Genomic DNA, 22,274 nt, shown 5'->3' with positions numbered 1-22,274 from the left:
CTTGGGTCCCGGACACTTGGCTATCTGTACGTGCGAACTCGATACATACTCGGGGTCTCTGAGTGTCTTGGCCGTGCTCGGTCGACTCGCTTTTGGGCGAGTTGATTGAGTTGTGGCCCGTAAATTTCTAGCACTGGCCCTATCAAGTGTTCGTCAGACCCTGGGACCATCTCTGCTGATTCTTGGGAAAATCCGTCCTTGCCAGGGGAAGGTGTCGTTCGGGTGACTTCACTCCCACTTCTTTAGTGGGACCCTGACGTAGAACAATAACAACGGACAATTTCTTCACCAGTTTTTCTCTGGCGTTAAAATTATTATCTAAAAATACTTCGTTGGTTGGAACAATACGTGCAAACAAGAAGGAACTCCCGAAATCTTGCAAACAGAAGAAAGATAGCATGGCCCGTTTCTCAACGTTGCTGTACGAATCAAATGGATGTACACTTACAGTTTACAAGAGTAAACCGAATAAGAAGGTACTTGTACTAAGTACAAAACACAAACACGTAAAAATTGATAAAACTAACAAGGGATTACCAGAAACGGTGTCTTTTTATAACAACACCTTTGGCGTCGATGTCACTGACCAAATGGCACGAAAGTATACTGTTTTAGATTTAGCTGGAATAAATTGCTGGATATTGTATAAAAACACGACAGGTGAAAATATATCAAGGAAAGATTTTTTGTTTCGACTAGCTGAAGAACTTGCTTCCGAATATCAGACTTCAAGGGGAAAACCACAAGAAGCTAATATACCAAGTTCAAGTGGCACCGTTCCTGTACGTAAATGGTGTACGTAAATAGGATATTGCAATAATAATAAGACCACAACTATTTGCAATATATGCAAAAAAAGTGTATGCGGAAAGTGTACACTGAGCAAAATCTATTGTGACCGATGAACTACAAAGAATTAAGCTTTTGATTAATTGATAATGTTTATAAATCTATTTTTGTATTAAAATTAATATTATTCAACTTTTTTTGTCATTTTTTAAAAGTAAATAAAGACTGGAAACACCACTAAGCACTTTTTCTAAAGACCAGTCATTCTGACTGGTCTTGGTAGAAATAGATATACTTAAATAGCCGGTAAATCTAGTGATAATATCGAAACATTGCCGTATTCGTATGCGCGACACGGTAGCTCAGAGCCATGTCAATATCACTGGGACGGACTACAAAGGCGGTTGACAAGGTTCTTCGAACTGAAATATCGTTTCCGGTATGTCCTGTCCGGACCACAAATATACGCGCATATTTTCGACGGACGCCGGGTAAGTATTTTTGGCCGTGGTCCAACAACCGGCTAAACGATAGGAAGAAGAAGGGCCCCTCTGGCCTCTCGATGATGTTGATTCCCTCCGTGTACGCGACACCGAAAATATACTTCTGGACCGCGTTACGACTTCCACGAGTGCGGGAAAAGCACCGTTCTGCTTCTCTAATCCGCTGTCGGGAAGCCTCTTACGCTTTTACGCCGACTTTGCATTGGCCCCTATTCCGTTTCATCCCGATTCAAGCGGAAAGGGAGCGAGTCAAGCCGAAGAAGCGTGTCCAATTTGGTGGGACCGACTTTCAAAGCACGTGCTCTCTACCCGGTCAATTATTCGTCTCTATTAAGCCAATTATTTCGCTGAATTATTTCGAGAACTCGGAGATCAGGGGAAAAACACGACGATTAGGGGAAGTTACCCCAACGCCGCACAGCGGGCGAAAACACGAAATCGGCGCTCGAAAATGTGAAAATTTTTTTGTTTTAAAATAAACGAGTGATGGGAATGTTTTAAAAACATTCCAGAGGATGCAAATCCGAACAAAATTTGGTTATCCTCCTCCACGATTCACAGGAGGCCGACAAAGTTCGTGGAAAAAATTAAGAACGTGAAATTGTCTCCTTTCACATGATTTTCCCAATATTCAAGTGCAATTTAAAAGAAAACTATTAGCTATAGCTGAGTCGGGTTCAGACAATACGAAAGATTACATCTTCTACGATTAAAACGATTTTAAAACAAGTAATTGTTATTACATCTTAAAAATTATAGTTTTTTTCAAGTGAGCACAAATTTTTCACCTAAGTTTGAACTTCAAATATGCACATCGCAGCCGGAGTTTAATAGAACCTAGCACCAACTATTCATAACAATAAAAAAGAATTCATTTGCGACAACTTGCAACAAATCAGATTTACTTCAGAAATATCAATGCAGACGAACAGGTATGTTAATTCCACTTATTCTATAATTTGTTTATAACCTGTGTAATTTGGACATATGTCGATTAAACACTGTAATCACATTTTACCTCGTTCCTGTCAGCGAAAGAGATTGTTGCAACTGACAAGAATCCGGTGCGTCATACAAATTATGAACAATTATATCTATTAATTTTTGTATTTAGTTAATTATCTTTCTATATTGTGCATAGAGTGTATCGGCTTTAATAAACAAATTTTTTTCAATGGGCCCACTATCCCATAGTATGTACCGGACAATACAAATTGCAGTCTTGCGTGTTCCTTTTCGTACTACCATTTATTATTTCGGTTTCAGTGATTAAAAAATACACCCGGACAACTTTTTTACTTTATTTTATACTTTTATACTTTATTTTACCCGGACTTTTTTACTTTATAATTACAGTAGAACCCCGCTAGATGCCTCGTTTATTGTACAGAATCCTCGTTTGTTGTTTACTAGCGACTCCCACCACAAGGTGTTTCGAGGTTCTGAAACTCTTGGTGGAGACTATCGTTTCCAAGGAAACAGAAGAAGATCGACACTACGAATCACTATGATCGGTTACCTCTTTCGTTGCGCAACCTCGATTTTTGCTCGCATTTTCGATCCCATTTCATGCGATAAGCGAGGTTCTACTGTATCGAAATTATAAAAATGCTACCATGAGAAATATTGAATAGACTTCATTATTTAAGCACATATCATAATAAAAACCGTACATAATCTAATTAACTCCAATCTTCTACTTTCATAAGTAAACATAGGCAGATCATGTTTCAAGCTCGGTATGTTTAATTTTCAATGAGTTGATCTCGGAAATTTTGTTATAATAAACAACAAAAAATGAAATTTATGTTTGCTTATTTTACGTCGAAAACAAAAGTTTACAATCTCCTTATTGCTTAATTATGGATTATTGGAGTATCCGCTGTGTTATTCAAATTTATACTAATAATTATTTAATGTGTGTTGATATAATAGAATTGTGAATCAGGATGCAAACTAGTATCGTTTGACTGCGTTCCTAAAATTAGAAACTAAAATTGATTTCATAATACAAATAACAAGGCAAGAAACAATGATTTCATAATTTTAGAAAATTGATCATTTATAGTTAAGAAGTTCTTAAAGATTTTCTAATTAGCGATGGCAAGTTTAATCGTAAGTCAATAAATCATCGCCAGTGACATAATCTAATCATTTCTCTTGAAATTACACTATACAAAAACCATATTTTTACGCTTCTTTTGATATGTGTCCAATTAATAGGTTCCCGGCACTCAAAGCGCTAATTGAGTTGCTGCATTTTTAAAGTCCATTAAAGGATTAATTTTAACCATCATACATAAATGCACCCGTGAGTAACCCTTAAGATTGTTAAGAATAGAAACCAAGTTTGATCATGTGTCTCGTAATCTATTCATCACAGCAAGAACGTTTTAAATATACAGATTGTATATTTTTAAGAGTTCACATGTCCGAGGAGATTAAAAACGAATTACTTACTGAACAGGTATGTTAACAAATTTTTGTAAACTTTTCAGCAAGCTGCATTTGTTTACTGAAAACACAGATGAACTAAAATTAAAATATAAAAATCGATTTCTTACTTGCTTGCTTTATGTAAAATTGAAATTGTCTGTATCAGTTGCAACAAACGGGACTTCGATAAAAATTTAATTCTTCTCTTAACAATTTCAATAAATCAAGTATAATAATAACAATAATTTTAAATTCTTCTACTATTTTATGCTTCACCCTTTTCACCATAAGTTCATAAAATCAGCAATCTACCTATCAGGATACCTACAGTGGTGACCAGTTACAAGGTTGGTGGGGAATGAATGACCGATGAATCAGCGCTATTGAATTTCATATCGTGTAATAAATAATTTATATGTGTCAGTCAAAATAATCCCTATTGCCCAATTGTACACTTTTTTCTTCTGAGTTACACGATTACTTATATTTTTCTGTTTAAATTCTCCAGATTTAGGATCGACATAGTCTTCAAAATTGTATACAACTATTGCTCTTGCTGCAATGTTTTTCTGCTTAAAGGAATGTGTACGAAAATATCAAAAAAACCATACAAGCTCGTTGTGTTTCAAGTGTGTTTTACGCGATTACTATTTGCCAACCGATACGCATATGTTTATATTCATTTTATTGAACCACAGTGTCGGAGATAACAACATCAACCAAATCCTACTTTTCTTACGTTATATCAAGATATCAAAAATGTTTATGACTTATTAATCTAAATTAATAGTAATAGTTCGTTTTTATTACATACTTATCAGTAGACTACAGATTTTCCGCGTTCATAGTAAAAATGAGTTGACAGCAGACTACAATTCATTTTTTACAACACTACAAACATTAAATTCAAGAGTATTGTTATACTATCTTCACCATATTAAAATGACTAAAAATACAAATAAATTTGTTTAACTCAACACCAGATTGTTAATTTTATGCATTTGTAACAAATGATATATCGCTTTCAACGTGTTCAAGTGATTAACTTAACTTAATCTTGCAATTAAAGCACAACATTTTCATTTGCATAAAGATTCAGTTCACTTGAAGTAAAGTTGAATTGCTATCACTAAACTGCGGATTTTTATTCAAAATAAAAATAGGTTGTATTAATTCGAAGTTACAGGAGTTGCTTAGACATTTATTTATTTTCATTATAATTTTATCAAGTTGAAAATAATACAACAATATTTTTAAGTTCTTTAAATATGCTTACTGTTTTACAATTGATCTATTCATTTTTGTCACAAATGGATAAAATCAGTAGTCAAGCCATTACATTACAAAGTTTGATATGTAATTTTTCGAAAGAACCAATTTTTTTTACTTTCATCATGTTCATTTCCGAAAGTTCGAGGCAGTTTTAAATATACATGGTAGCCATTATATGTTCATACCGGTAGATTTTCTCACGATCTATCGCACGAGGCAATGGTATTTCGAAATGGGAACGCGATACCTATTGACTCGACGATTATGAATCAAAGCCGGTAAGGAGAAACGAGACTGCACACGATGGATTGAGAAATTCGATCAATACGAAATTCTCTTCAATTCCATACTCGTAAAAAAAAAAGTATCAATCTGAATCGGCGGAGACCGCAAAACTGTTAGGGTAACTGTAGTACGTTCGGTCGGCCTGTGGGTGACGAGTACACTGGTCGTTTCTACTCATCTTTATCTTCCACTGAATGAAATGTTCATATTTACAGTCTCTACTTGATAAATGTCCCAAATATCTAGCCTATAATTGTCCCAGAACTATCCCCACCACCGCGGGGTATTCCCCGTGAGGGGCCCCGGCCGGGCCTCTCGAACTTCGCTGTTCTTTTCTACATTCGGCAGTGGATCAAAGCATTACTATGCTATCTTCTAGCCGATAATTGCCCCTGGCCATACCCCTTGTTTTGGACAATTACCGAGTAGACACTGTATTTACCCAGCAAGTTCGCATTAAATTACTATTCCTAGTAAAAACCGTTTAATCGAATGCTTAAACCTGATTCACCATTGTTTACCAATTCCGAATTATTTAACAACGATTATTGAACTCATTGCTTGATTTGCTTGAAGATACTAATACTTTAACGTCCGTAATGCTAATTTCTAGACCGCGAAACTTTAGGCAAAGTAAACATTTTTTGTATTTATCCCGAGAAACAGGAACGATTGAAGAGTTTCTTTGTTTCTTTAGTAATTTTAGTAGGTCATAAATATTGCATCGATAGTGTTTAATGTTTGAATATATAGTACTTTTTAAAATTACATCCACCTGTGTGACGCCACGCTGCGCTGTCCACTAATGACATATAGGTAATAACATTTAGCTTTTCCGTTAACTTTAATACATAGCTCGCTTCTTTTAATATTCATGATATAAACGAAATACATACATGCACACTCAACTTATGGAAGGCACTAAATATGAGTATCTGAAGCGTGAAGCATGCGTGCTTCAAGATATTATCGTTGTTGTGTAAAATACAAATTGTACTGCTACAAACGCGTGACTCATTCCGTGTTCTCATAACCAGGCCTTCGAATGATCGAAATTTGGATAATTGACGTTAAGGGACCTTCTACTGTATATAAAGTTTGAATATTCGAACAGTTCAAAAATTTCAAATTGTGGTATTGATATAGCCAACACATTGTCTCATTTTTCTTGAAGTAACGTAAATACTAATTTCAAATCAGTATCTTTTTTGTTCGACTGCTTGTCATAATTTTTATTCGTTTATGTGTAATGCTTGTTCTTGTATTATAGTACGAATACATATCACATAACAAAAAGTACAAAAAGGTTTCTTGTAAAATCAGACATTTAAATTTCGAACAACTATTCTTTCTTTAATTATATAAAATATTCCTAACCTTTCTAATATAATTTTTGCTAAGAACAATAGAACAGCCATTATTTATTTGTCACAGACTAAAGCTTCAAAAGTTCTTATAATGTATCTTTAGAGTAACAAAAAAAAAATCAATGAATATCCTAAACCGATAAATCAAAGCAGATTGTTCAATTTCCCATAATCTTGTATTACTTACAGCTTAAATATCATTCTGTGCAATATTTTTACTTCGCTGATGATAAATGTTAATAGAGATTTGAATTCCATAATTGCACACATTTCTTGTAAGTACACATTTCACACAGGCACCGGACCAACGAAAATCTAAGAGTTCGAACTTCTCGAACAAGTTCGCATTCGAATCGATTTTTGAATATTTGAATTTTTAAAGAATTAGTTTGCACGCGTATACAATCGAGAAATCATCCGGTTAACAAGTTAAGAATTCCGTCGCGTCGTTCCGCTCGTTTCAAAAGTAAACTCGGTCCGTTTAACCCTCGTGCGCCGTTCAGGTAAATTTAACACAAAAGCAAACTCTCTCCCCTTCCCTTGTATTCTTCCTCAAAGAATTCTATAAATTACTTCAACGCTTACATTTTTTCCTTCGATTAGATGTTAATTTTAGTACAATTTAATTCGTAAATAATTCACATAATCGCTCGAACAGTGCCGAAAGCAGGAACTTATATAAACACTGGTATTAGGCCAACAGACTTATACCGAAACCGATATACGTAACATCGAAATAAATACAAGTATTGTAGAAATGATAGGTAATGAAGACACGTTTATTTGTGTATAATTCAAACTATATATTAACTATATGTACGTACATGAGAATAATAACATTTTTATTGGCCGTAAGCATTAAAATATCATTGAGTATATCGTCAAATAAATATTATCGTACAGATAATAATATACAATATTTTAGTGATAAAAACAGTCTGAATTTCAACACACTAACAAAACTAATTAAGTAATGTGCTATTAAACTAACAATAAATACTAATAAACTAAAGTAATAAATTCAATACCTACTATATTTGAATACTCTTGTACTTTCAATTGGGATCGATTGCCATTTGTTTATACTGTATCTCTACTCTGAATGTCACTATGGCCACGCCACGGCGACTTTCTGTAGATCAGTGCGTTTAAAATTAAAGACACTTGTATCATTAGCGAGTTCACGGAGACAATAATGAACGGCAATATCAAATTCAATTTTGCTTGCAATTTATAAACATTGTGAAAGTAAATTACTTTCAATTAAACCAAGTCATCGCATATAAAGTTTCAGAAAAATTGCATTGGGTAAATACAAATAAGAAAAATGCTGCAAATTATTTGTATTTCGATATTACATATGTAAATATATCGGTTTTGGTATGACTTTGCTAACATAATCAACATTATGACAATACCTACAGAATCCATTTTAAGACTTGTGTTAAGACCCTATTTCAAATATGCCGGTATTTTTATATATCGTTATACTCATCATAGCGGTATGTATTTTGGTATCTATAAGGTTATAAGGCTATAGCCGAGAAACACCAGTATTTCGTATTTCGGTAAAAGTCCCTGGCCGAGAGGTTAACAACACCACAACGTACCGCGGTCCCGAAAACCGACGTCTGCGCGGACTAAAGCATCGCGTTAATAACATGGGTACACTTACCTGGTGGTTCTCGTTTCGCTTGAGAGCAGAGGATGATGCTCACTGATTATGTTGCTGGTCGTTGTAAATCCATTCGAAATCGGAAAAAAGGTCGTGCGTTCGCGGCGTAAACACACTTCGGACCGGGCCACACAGGCAGAAAACACAGGGACCATTCGTTCGCGCCTCGTGCTTAGATAGTTTTGCGTTCGCTCATTGTTGAATGTGGCCCAAGCACGCCCCCTTTGAGAGACCGGTCGACCGAGGAGCGGAGCAAAGAACGAGAGAGGAAGAGAGAGAAAGAGAGAAAGAGAAACAGGCGGAGAGAAAGAGAGTGGATCGCCGAGCCAAGAAAGGGACAGGGCGATCGAAGGGAATGCAAGATGAAAGGAGCGAGGACGACGACACACAGGCCGAAGAGAAATGCTGCACGGATTTCTTAACCACGGACGACACTTTAGGTAACACTTTATTCACTGATTTACAGGGATCGATCGGATCACTGTGTACTGGACGGGCCCCGATCCACGGGAACACCGACCACCGGTGACAAATATTCGGCGACGATTGTTACGGCTGGGCCGAGCGAGCACCGCGCGTGTCTTCAGATTCCGACTCGTCCTCCAGGGACGAGGATCAACGAGAGATACCGATTTCACACGAAAATCGCCGGTCAGTAAACCACTGGTCATCCGAATTGCACTTGGAGTCTCATCGGTACGGCGATCGAGTATCGATCGCGGATTCTCAACAAGAAGCACTGCTCTTCTCGGTGATCATCGACGCGACGCTGCTACGACAGGGATGCGCGGACAAGACATCGGAAAAAATACACAGACGGCACGCACAAGTGTCGACGAGCGTGCACCTACTGGAGACGACGAGTTGCGCGGATCGAGAGAGGTTCCCTTTTTCCAGTCCAACACACAAAGCGTTGCTCCTTGGTCGCGGCCCGGCCTCTACTGAGAAACAAGTACGCCAGGGGGCAGTCACGAGCAAGCGGTTCTCGGAGAGCCGGGAGCCTGAAAACCGTCTTCAGAAATCCCCGGTGCCTGTCCGTGAACGCTTTCGGTGGATGTACAGGGTGTTCGACTAACCGTAAGGTAGAAGGCCCTATTTCTACTCATACTGGGTTTATGCTAATCTTCGAAACCTATCAAATGAATTTCCGTGTAGGTAATGCCAACCACAATTGGTTGTTTTTATAGAAAATAATCTGATTATTACATACATTCAGAAAAAACGCGTTACATAAACTTTGAATATTAATGATTATTAATCATCGAAAATGCAGAAAATGTCCCTATTTATACTCACTCTAAACTAGGAATGTACGTATTTCTACTTGCAACACGTACCGATTTCTACTCATTCATTTCCATGATTGTTTTACTAAGTATAGATATAGTACATCTAATATATTTATTTCTTTTTCTGTTTTTGATATTTTCTTTGTTCATAGAATTTAAGTGCCATATTTATCAATCTAATAAAATTTTGAATGAATTACCATTAAAGCATAATCCAATTACATATATGTGTAAGAATAAGAGACCAATATTTAAAAAGAAATAAAATTTGAAGATTATAGAATGAAATTGAAGTTATGTTGTGATAAATCTTTTAGACATTTTAATGCATCAAATAGGAGCATCATTAGTGAAAAAAATGTATTTATGAGAATGCACGAAAAAGCAATATCTATATATTTTGAGGTTATATCACGCTAGAAAGCTCCGAGTAAAAATTCGTACATATTGATAATATGTATATCTTATAACTACTCACTTAAATTCTGCACAAAAAACACATACAAAAAGCTTTAAATCAATATTTGGAATACAACTTTAATTTTTTTTTAAATCTATACTTTGTAATATATTACAGAACTTGAGTTTTTAATAACACATTATTAACTTCGATTCACTGTTCTTAGGAGAAGCGTTAATGCTATGACTGTATTTGCAAGAAAATTTGATACAATATTTTTTAGGACTACTTTTTAACTTACTTTTAGGATTTTTTTAGGGTTAAAATATTTAAAAAAAAATTTTTTATTTTTTAGATATGCTGCCTTTTATAGAGCAGAGGATTAACGCGACCGCCGTACAAATGTTCGAAAAACTTAAAAAGATTTAAATATATATAATTTTTATGTTTTATAAATACTTACAGAAACAAAAAAAAAATACCCAGTAGAAACGAGGACATGAATAGAAATAGGGCCTTTTACCTTAATCGATTAATTAAAGATTGGACTAAAACGTTATCGAAATGGCTGTGGTGATGTTCTCGGGTTATTTGCGATTAAAAATCCGTCGATAGCGACGCGCGTAAGTCAGGCCAGAAAGAGCGCGACCAGTGACGTGATGGCATGCTGAGAGACCAAGACAGAGAACCAACTCGCGCGTCGCTACTGGCGGAGCTTTGATTGTTAATAAATTGAAAATGAAGCAGAAATCATGATTTTTTCCCTGTTTGTTTTAGTCTTATTTTGGATTATAGAATCGACTGCTGAAACGTTTGATGCATGTAGACACCCTGTATACGGGACCAGACGAATGAGCAAGCCAAGCAAGTACAATCCGCCCGCTCGCCTCGCTATTCGCCTCTGAGACGACGTTCCATTGTTTCGTTCTCTCCTGGCTCGGAAGCGTAGCACACACACGCACACGGACACGCACACATACTGTACAATGGGGTAAATTATCTGTGATTGGAACCGAAAATATCTCCGTTACTTTGAATGACTCATACAAATTTCCTAGACATTTTTTCCCCATTTCCCTGAATTTTTAGGATCATCGATTCTCTATATGTGAGATAATGTACTTTCCTTAGCATTAGATTTGAAAAACAAATTCAATTATATGTAATGGTTGACGTTTACTCGATCCTTGTTAGATTTGTTTTTAAAATTAAAATACTTAACCTAACATTTGCATAGTTATTTTGAACAAAATTTGGTCAGGTCTGGGTTAGGTTTTCGGGAAGGAGCACCGCCCCTGACCTAAAGGGAAAATTTGATCATTGAGGAAAGGTGGAGTTTGTTCTAGCGATCCCAAGAGTTTTCTACAATTACATATTTCTCAAACCGAGACCGTCCGGTGGCAACATGTACAGTACGGAGCAAAACTGAACACACATACGACATTTTAACAAAAATAATTTTTTATTCAATATTTGCATGTAGAATACAAAAGAAACAAAATACTTGGTATTATCTACAATCTTTTGGCTTTTCAAAACAAACTTAACATTTGTGATATTATTATTATTTCGCTTCATACAATTTTTTTTCGTGTAGTCGGTTTTGCACCGCAACTAATTTTGAGTAAACATTTCAGATTTTCGTACACTTAATATTTCGTCCATGAACCTTTAACCTTGGTAATTGCCTGAATACGTTTAGGCATACTTAATACTACGTTTTCGCAATATTCTGGTGTAATAGAATACCACTGTTCCTGCACTCTTTGCCACAAATCAGTTATCGTTGTTGGGGGAGCACTATATTTATTCTGTAACTTCATTTTTAAGTATGCCCAGACATTTTCAATCGGGTTTATATCTGGACTTTGAGCAGGCCATTCCATGGTTTGAAATGGTTGAGTTTGCAGCCAATTCTTTACGCTCTTCGCACAATGCCCAGGAGCGTTGTCACGTTGGAATACGATATCACACTCTGGTACCGGCATATTTTCAATTGTTTCCAGTAAATTTTTTTCTAAAATATCCTTATACGTATACTGGTTCACCGTACCTTCTATTCGATGTAGTGAACCTACACCGTACGACGTAATTCATCCCCACACCATAAGTGAACCACCACCAAATTTTATTGTTTGCTTCACATGACGCTGTAAAAGAGGTTCGCCTTGCTTCTTCCAACACCAAGAACGCCCATCAATTCGATTGATTTTAGATTCGTCGGAAAAAATTACTTTTTTCCATTGCTCTATATTCCAGCTTAAATATTTTCTTGCAAAATTCAGACGGAGCTTGACATTCTTTTTTGATAGAGCAGGTTCTTTTTCTTCTCAATTGCTGTAAAATTGGCTTCTGTTAATGCCCTTCGAGCCGTCCACCTACTAATTTTCTTTCCAACATCGCTTTCGAATAACTTTGCAGCCATTGATGCATTGATGGAAAATGATATTATTCTTCATATCTTTAGATAATTGCTTCATGATGTTATATTGATGCGTGTTGACGCATGAACAACGATAAACTAATAACTACTGCACTCCTGGTCGTGGCATTGACCGTGATGGACTACCAAGTTGTTTACAAAATCTGTGTTTACAGTTCCTAATCCCGAGAATCTTAGTGCGGTGCAGAACCGACTACGCGAAAAAAATTGTATGAAGCGAAATAATAATAATATCACAAATGTTAAGTTTGTTTTGAAAAGCCAAAAGATTGTAGATAATACCAAGTATTTTGTTTCTTTTGTATTCTACATACAAATATTGAATAAAAAATTATTTTTGTTAAAATGTCGTATGTGTGTTCAGTTTTGCTCCTTACTGTATAGGAAAAAGTTGTTCAGAATGATGGCATTGATAACATATTTCAAGGTTATTGAAATCGGTGAGGATCCCCCTATTCCGAATATAGTGTGTACTCGATATATGTACAAAACACGGGTCTAGCCGGGGACATATATCGGCCAGGACATACAGTGAATTTTCGATATGTCATCAACACGGGTCTTGCCAGCGTCGTGTATCGTATAGGATACACACTCGAGCCGTGTTATGTTTATATTCCTCGGTGTCCGAGGTCCTCGAGCTTCGCGGACCCTCACGGGGTATACCCCGCGGTAGTGGGATAATTCCGCGACGTTTATCATCCAGGCCTTGGCAACTTATACAGATAAATCACTGTACTATTCTTTGATCCACACCGGATGTAGAAAAGGACAGCGAAGCTCTAGAGGCCTCGTTTCTTGGCCCCTCACGGGGTATAGCCCGCGTCAGTGGGCATAGTTCTGAGACTTTTATCGGCTAGGCACTTGGGACATATAACACTGTAATTACCGCAACTTGTTTTCAGGAAGGCTGACTATTGGGTAGAGCCTGAAATAAGACACATTTCTTCTATACTACAATTTCACGTTTTCCAATGTTTATACTCCCTCCATCCCATAATAATAGTAGCAGTTGATGAATTTAATTTGTTCCATAATAATAGTAGCAAAAGAAAATAAATATAGATAAAATCTAGATTAAATTAAACAATAAATTAAAAATATTACTCCTACTTTTTATTTTGAGTGTTCAGATAGTTTCTGGATTTTTCAATAATTTTGTTACTTTATTTTAAACTTGTAAGTAGGATCCCTTGGCTGCAAAGCTTTGCTTTCCCTATATGCGTGAGCTTAAAATTATTGGAACCATCGTTCTTAAAACTCTCTTTTTCTCATCTAACTTTTACAATGGGTTGATATTCGACTGAAATAAAACAATTGATTTCGATCAGCGGATGAAATTAGAAAAATAGTTATAATTCGTAATATTTAGATAACCTAACAATTGAAAGATGTGTCGAACCAAATGACAGATGTCATGAAACATTGATATTGATTGAAGGCTTCGCAATTTTGCGCTACAACATAACTTACAGCTGCATTCGCTAGATATACTGTCGTTGTGTATTAAACTTTATAAAGTTATTAAGAAAAGAAATAAATGTCTATGTAACGCCTGTATTTTTTAATTAATACATACGATTTTTATTTTGCATAAAGAATCGCAGTTTGCTTATAACAAAAAAAAAGGTGATTTCAGTTATTTTTGTTAAAAAAGGGTAAACATAGGGTGGTATATAATTTTCTCCACTTCTAAATGTTTTCATTATCAGCAAAAAGACGATGAAGTATTATATTAGAATATTTAGAGAGTATGAAAGGAAACGTGAAGTGATTTTACTACTTTATACATAAACGTATTTTTATTGATGTACTGTAACCATTGTTTTAACAGTTTTGTCATATTTATAACCCGAAAAAAGAAGATGAAATTATATATACAATACATATACATATGTCAGTATATTTATTTTGTATAAAAATCTGCAGTCTAACTATTACGCAAATTCGATTTTGTTTTTCTATCGCTACTAACGTTACAGCAACAAAAATGTAATCTTTTTGAAGAAACACATTGATGACCTTGAAATTTCAGAAAACATAACCTTGGAAACGGAATTTCTTTCATGGGTAAACACCTGTTTCGTTGGGAATTCTCTTTTGTCATTACAAACAATAGAGTTTTCTCGCGCCATTAAAAACGGCGGAGATAATTTAAGTTCCGGATTAGATAATTCACCCTGTATACATACATACATTTAGAGACGCGGTCGCAGTAGCGCTCCTGTACGTCCGAACACCACACCGTTACCTTAGCACGTACGAGCAGGTTAGGGAGTCACGCGCGCATACGCATACATAAATAGTATGTGTGTATTATATACATGTCCAGGACAGGCACACTCCGCTAAAAGCCGACCGTCCGACCAGTCACGCACGATCTCTCGTTCGTGTATGACTGTCGTAGTCCGGTTACCACCGGACCCGAACCCATCACGAACACAGGCTAACTTAGGGCCGCCACACGCACGATCATTCTTACAGTCCGTTTTACTTGTCGGGTCCAAAACGGTTGAGCTTACTTACACATTTTCTTCTTGGTTTCATAAAGGAGCGTCGTCGATGCAAAGACGTCGACGATATCTGCGCTAGCTATTATCGCAACGAGCGGAAAAATGAAGATGGTTGAAACAATAGTTTTTCGAAGGAGTGATTTGTTGATTTCGACCGAATGTGCATAATTAATTACACGAGTAAGAGGGAATGGTTTAACTAAAAACGAATACAAGTAGGCCTGCCTTGTATAGAATAATTGTTCCAGTAGTCAGCCATGTACGGCAAGTAGTTAGCCATCTTAAGCGTTGTTATTAATAATATATTATTTACTAAATGTTTTATAATATGGGGACATGAGGTTACGCATTGTAAGTAAGGCAAATGATCATTATCCTATTCAAAGGTGTAATAATTTGTTAGGTGATATTTAAATTAGACATATTTAACCTAATAGGTATCTTGGTCTATCTATAGTCTATGAACATTATTTCAGAAAATGGTGATAAATACATAGAAAGATGGTAGGCATAACAATGCAGGGTTACGTAGTGATAGATGAGAGTGGTAGAATATTCATCTCTCCATAAATAAGAAAATTGAAATTCAACAGAAAGGTACTGGTGAACACAAATGACGAATATACGACGCAACGCGACGTTGAAACCTGAAAAATTAAATTTCTTGCGGTCATGATAATGACCGATTTCAACGGACGATGCAGATTCTGTCTTGTGTTAAAACATGTGACTGTGCAAGCAAAACGGACTGCACGAGCGAGCGTGTACGGCGGCCCTTATGGTCGTTGAGTGCCGAGTGTTCACGAACGAAAAACTTCTATCGGTCGTGTATCGATGGAAATTTATTGTATGTACTTCGTTTCTTGCCACTTGGCCGTTTCTCCTCGACCTTGCCAGTCATTTTGGGCAATTTCACCGTCGTTTTGATGGTATTTACTATTAGTTGGCCGACACCGCCTGGCGACCTACGATGAGAGGCTGAAAGTGGCCTGAGAGAGAACGGGAATCGAGCTGCTTGCATGAGAAGGAAGGATGGCGCTCAAAGGGAACTGAAGAGGCCGGGTCGAAGGAAGGGGGCTGAGACCTGGGAGTTAGGTGGGAGATCGTGGAAGGGGAAGCCGATGTCGAGCAGCCGAACTTGACCCTGGTTGGATCTGCATTTTCGTCGGTTTGCTTAGCTGACAGAAAATAGCGTTTTTTACCCCGTCGTTTGCGAATGCTTGCGTTTCATGGTTTGAAAAATGAGTGCGAGCAGAAAATACTCATGGAATTTCATCACGGAAATTTTTGAGAAATGAAGCTTGTCATCGCGTTCTCTTCAGCAATAGATACTAGAAACTGTCAGAGTTGAGAGCGATGAAGTTAAATGTTCAAAAATAATTTATTCAGTTCATTATACATACTTATTAATGATACGTTTCTAAATAATAGATTCTAAATATCTCTTTATTAAAAAACACTGAAATAAATTTTCTAAGTGTAATGTAAACATTATAGAATATGATTTTGAACACATGCAGAGTGAATGTGTCTTATTTCAGTCCCTATCCAAAAGTCAGCCTTTCTGAAAACAAATTGTTTAAAAATAAATATCTATTAACAAATTATTATATATTTGAATGAGCACACTGAACAACCTATTCATCATTTTCAGTATGTAGCCTTATGTCGCCATAATATAAAACATTTAAGAAATAGCATATTAACGATAATAACGCTTAAGATAGCTGACTGTTGGCCTTAAATGTCCGATCTTATAAGGCTTTAGCATTTGGGATTGTGTCATCTTTTATTTTAAAACTATAAATCATTGTAATTGAATCTAAAGAATGGACATTTAGAGTGATTTTGTGATATTTTTAGAAGAATATAAAAAATTATTAAAAGAAACGTAATGAATGGGTACCTCTTTGCTTGGTTGTCCACATAATGGTTAAATGAATAATCTATGCAAAGAGGAAATTAAATGCTTTCAGAAACCGCGAAATTGATAATATATGTACTGTCTGTCACAGTAATATTGGGATACTTGATAATTATTTACGATAGGGACGACCTCTACCATTTAAATAACCTTGAAATATGTTGTCAAGGACATCATTCCGAACAACTTTAGTTTTTTATATTTGCAAAAAACTGTTAGGGTGACTACAGCAAACTCCGCCTTTTCCGAATGACCGAATTTGTCCTTCATGGCGACAGGGGGCTCCACTCCTCTCTCTGCACCCACCCTTCAAGAAATCTAACCGAGACCTAACTGTTTTATACAAATATCTCAGAAACTAAATTGAGCGGCGCTGCGGTAACATGTATAGGGAAAAGTTGTTCACGATCACACTCCAAATAACATATTTTAAGCTCATCAAAAATCAAAAACCGTAATCAATGATGACAGTGACGAAAACTAATGCTGCAGATGGGTAAGAATTCTTACATGGCAATACATGCATATTATTTAGAATTTGATATAATATCCATCTAAGAAATTAATTATATGAGTCATATAAACATGGTACTTGTATGGGCCTGGAAATGGTAAAAAATAACGGTTTTTGATTTTTTTAACTGTGTGCCCCTACTTTGAAAAATCTGAAAAGATTATACGTTAACAACCATAAGGAGATGCTAAAACTGTAAAAATATAAACTAGTATCTCATAACTTATACAAGAAATCGGAATTTCGAAAGTTTTTTTATTTTTTAAAAATCGGTTTTGTAGCTAAGAAATACGGATTTTTTCAAAATTTTCAATTCAAGAGGATAAGAGAAATTACGGAAAAACCTGATTTTCTTTGCCACCCCATTACTACCCACCATGTTGACATATACGGTTGAAAACTGGCACAAAGTATTTTCTTTGGATAAGCTATAGAATGGCCTATTGCAAATTCCATATGGTTTGGGAGCACTTTTCACCTCCCGGTCGAAATAAGTAAGACAGGCAAGATACCGAAGTTGTATGGCTGCCTAGATTCAAGAACAGGGGCTAGAATTCTGTCGGCCAAAGACTGGTCTTCGTTACAATAATTTTTTTCGACGTCGTTGGGGCTATAACTTTGAACGTCTTATTACTTCCATATAGCTTTTCGAGAGCGCTTTGACAGTTCCCTGCTGTGCATGGCACAAAAAAATGTTTTTAGGGGCTCCATAGCTCCTTAGGCAAGCTATCTGTATCTCTCCTCTACAACATCATGGAGACAGGAATCGTTCCTGCCTCTTGCAAGGGAACATATTCAGCTGATACAACCCGATTTTGATGAATTTTAAACGTTCTTTTTATCGACAACCATCCACTTTGAAGGGGTGAAAACAGCTCACAAAGTTGGGGGTCAAAACCACATTTTTTGAGATATCTCGGAAACCAGAAGTCGAAAAAACTAAATTTTTTTAAATTATGTGTTTTCTGATGAGAAATGTAGTTGCGCAAGAAAATTTTGACAAAAGTTGTTTGTTTAAACATATTTAAAATTTTTATTTTTTTTGCAGTTTCTCTTATTTATTGTTAGTTCATTTTAATGTAAACTCAAAATAGGGGATATGTGTTTTAGGATTTTTTTCTTTTTGCTATTTAACAAGAATTATGCATAATGAAACATAGTCTTGCACCTGGCGCACAGTGCGGACGAGCGTGGAATATCTCACTACACTTGCATATCACGATATACGATAAATTCCTTTGGATCATTTTTATTCATAAATATCGTTAATTTTCTTTTTCATTTATTAATTTTATTGTTAAATTTCATTTTTTTTTTTTGAATAATTACCATTACATCTAAATTAGTAACCAGATTTTTATACAAATTTTTGCCATTTGTCTGCCACACTAATAGTGCGGAAATAGCTGGAAAAAATCAATATTCGCGTATATCACGATATGAAATACATTTCTTTTGCAAGAATGCGTATTAGGGTGGAAATTGTTATTAATAATCATTTTTATGCATAATACAATTTTGCAATAATTATATATCAATCATTTATATGTATTCTTAATATGTTTTTAATATATGTTTTATATCTATTGGAAAAGGTAATAAAAATGTAAGGACAGATCGAGATTGTTTGGAAAAACGTGAATGGGGACCATTGAGGACTGACGATAGAAGTGTGAAAGACAAGTGTTTAGGCATATGTCTGGAATATTGATAACGGCGCAGAAGATATAGGATCGTTTGTAGTTATAAGATGTGGTATTCGAAGAATAGTTAGCAGAAGAGAAGGGATAAAATAAACAATTATGGAAACAAAAATTAGAATTATAAAGTTAAGAGTCAGTTACGAGCGAGTTTTCAGACAGAGCGTTTCAGAGAGAGTATTTAGCAGAGTTTTCAGTCTAGAGCGATTAAAAGTGTAGAAAGAGTGTCAAAGTGCATTAATTGCAGAACAGTGTTGCAATAATTGTTCTATTCCAATAAACCTGTTAGGAATCAAACAGAAAAAGATCTGTCACTTTGATCTATAAGGAACCCAACATAGCGTTCCATTGAATAGCTTTTTGTTAAGTTTGTTAATTTTGTTTACTACTATTATATTTTGTTTAAGTTTATTATTATTAAGTTTACATATGGTTCATTTATTATTAATTTCGTTTTGAATATTTTAGTTCTTAAAAATAAATTTTTTTTATAAAAATTGTTAATTTCTTGTTAAAGTTAATTATATTGGTCAATTTCATTTTCTGTAATGTGTTTTCTCTAATGTATATATACAGAGTGAACTCCTAACGTTTGCACCTCAAATATCTTTGTTGTTTCTAAAGATACGTAAAATATGGTCAGGACAAAGTTAAATGGTACAATGGGGCTGACACGATGCCAAAAAAAATTTTGTTTTTATGTCATTTTTTTAGAGATATCAAGGTCACCTTGACTTTTTTGTAAATGGAACCACCCTTTTTTAAACCCCTACAATGGCAGTCCCTTTCATTAGGAATTGAGTGACTATATTATTCCAAGGACATTCAAGGTCAAGGACAGAAAAAACGTATAAAACTAAAATATGGAAGCAGAATACCTGTATTTTATAAATGTTCGAAATGATGGCCGTCTGCGTCGATACATTGTTGTAAACGAGCTCTGAAGGAATGTTGAACTCTGATAAGTGTATCCGACGTGATATTCGTACATGCTGTGATGATACGCTGACGCATATCTTCAACTGTTGTTGGAGCATCCGTATACACGGTCTCTTTTTGCAGACCCCATAAAAAGAAATCCAGTGGATTTAAATCAGGCGAACGTGCTGGCCATGAAACTGTTCCGCCTCGTCCAATCCATCGGTTTGGATATCGAGAATCCAACGTTTCTCTTGCTACTCGTGCATAATGAGCAGTACAACCGTCATGTTGGTACCACATATCATAGCGATTTTGTAAAGGGACATCTTCTAATAAAATTGGCACATCGTCTTGCGAAAATTGAGCGTATTTCCGTCCCGTCATCATTCCGTTAATGAAATATGGTCTAATTACTTTGTCGTTCAATATACCACACCACACGTTTACGCTCCATTGTCTTTGATGATGAATTTCTCGCAGCCAGTGCGGATTATCCACAGACCAATAATGGGCGTTCAGTAGATTAATTGAGCCATGATTAGTGAATGTTGCTTCGTCCGTAAACAAGACATTAGAAAAAAATGAATGATTTTGAAGCAATCCCCATTGATAAAAGTTAATTCTATTTTGAAAATCATTCCCGTGCAATTTTTGATGGAGCGATATGTGGAACGGATGAAAATGTCGGGCCAGAATTCGTATTACGCTACTTTGACTTACGCCTGCTTCCTGGGAAATTTCTCTCGTACTCGCGTGAGGATTGACAGCTACAGCTGCTAAAATATTAATTTCATTGTCTTCATTAGTCGTGGGATTCTTCCGTTCGTGCTGTCTTGCATTTACACTTCCAGTAATTCGAAACAACCTGTACGTATTAATGAAAGTTTGTCTAGAAGGAGTGTTTCGCTCGGGGTACCTTTCTTCATAAAGTAATCGGGTCCGCACTGCATTTTGTCTACATTCACAGTAAATCGTGATCATATCACACTTTTCAGTCATTGAATAAGACATAGCGGAAGCGTGTTTGGAAACATACTGAGAGTAAATAAGAATGCTGAATAACAATAACATTGGAGGACCTTAGTATGTTTACTTTAACTACGACCATAGTATGTTTACTATTTACAAGTCTCAACCGTGATAAACCTATTCTGCTTTCATATTCTAAATCGTATACCTTTTTCTCTGTCTGTGACCTTGAATGACCTTAGAATAATTATTGTCACTGAATTCCTAATGAAAGGGACTATCATTGTGGGTGTTTAAAAAAGGGTGGTTCCATTTAAAAAAGTCAAGGTGACCTTGATATCTCAAAAAAATGACATAAAAATACAATTTTTTTTGGCATCGTGTCAGCCCCATTGTACCATTCAACTTTGTCCTTACCATATTTTGCGTATCTTTAGAAACAACAAAGTTATTTGAGGTGCAAACGTTAGGTGACTCACCCTGTATATACAGGGTGGCCCACATAACTCTGAACAGCTCAATAACTCGAAAACTGTGCCATCGATTTTAAAGTTCTTAGTCTTAAATTGCATGGAACTGAAGGGCCTTTCTGACTACATAAACGTGAAGTGGCCTCCCTTCCCCTTTAACGGGAGAGGGGAGGTACCTTTGTAATTTTAAATGGAACCCCCTATAAAATGTTACATATTTAGATTCTACCGGAAAAAACAAGTCAATTTTGTCTGAAACATTTTTTTGTCAGATACTTCCATGATGAGATATAACAGTTTGAAGTTTCGAGTTGTAGGTACTTGAAGCGCTCGGAAATAGCGTTATGGAATTATACGCGCTTGAGTCCTTTGCTTATTCATGAAGAAACACAAACAATAATATTTACAATTCTTGAGTTTGACTCACTTATCTATGAAAACGTTTTCAGTTTAGAGCTGTTATTCAAGCAGTAACATTGTGATTATGGCTACTTTTGACACAGAAGTGAATATGTTATTAACGTTAGGTGAATGCCAAAAAAATTATCGGCGTGCAGCAGTGATGTTTTTTGAACGTTATGGGATCAAAAAATGTCATGCAACATTTCATAATTTAGAAAAGCGGCTTCGCGAGCACGGTGAATTGTGTAAAAAAACTCGCAATAAACCTAAAGCTGTCACTAATGAAAATAATAGTGCCAGTATTCTTGCTGCAATTACATTAAATCCTCATATTAGTCAACGTACACTTGCACAAACATCACATATTAGTCGTTCATCAATTCAACGAATTTTGAAACGGCA

General features: G+C 35.8%; 1 protein-coding gene across 2 annotated transcripts in view; it reads right to left on the bottom strand.

The window, feature by feature from the left end:
- The window catches only part of LOC143355911 (rho guanine nucleotide exchange factor 10), a 162,360-nt gene extending 153,906 nt beyond the window's left edge, over window positions 1-8,454 (bottom strand). For both annotated transcript variants that reach the window (XM_076791097.1, XM_076791098.1), the window contains exon 1: window positions 8,328-8,454. The gene's annotated coding sequence lies outside the window, so the exon portion shown is untranslated. The remainder of the gene's footprint in view (window positions 1-8,327) is intronic.
- Between the last annotated feature and the right edge of the window lie 13,820 nt (window positions 8,455-22,274).

This window comes from Halictus rubicundus, chromosome 7 (assembly GCF_050948215.1).
Source record: "Halictus rubicundus isolate RS-2024b chromosome 7, iyHalRubi1_principal, whole genome shotgun sequence".
Classification (NCBI taxonomy): domain Eukaryota; kingdom Metazoa; phylum Arthropoda; class Insecta; order Hymenoptera; family Halictidae; genus Halictus; species Halictus rubicundus.
Note: the sequence above shows the minus strand (reverse complement) of the source record. Positions and strands in the feature narration are given on the sequence as shown.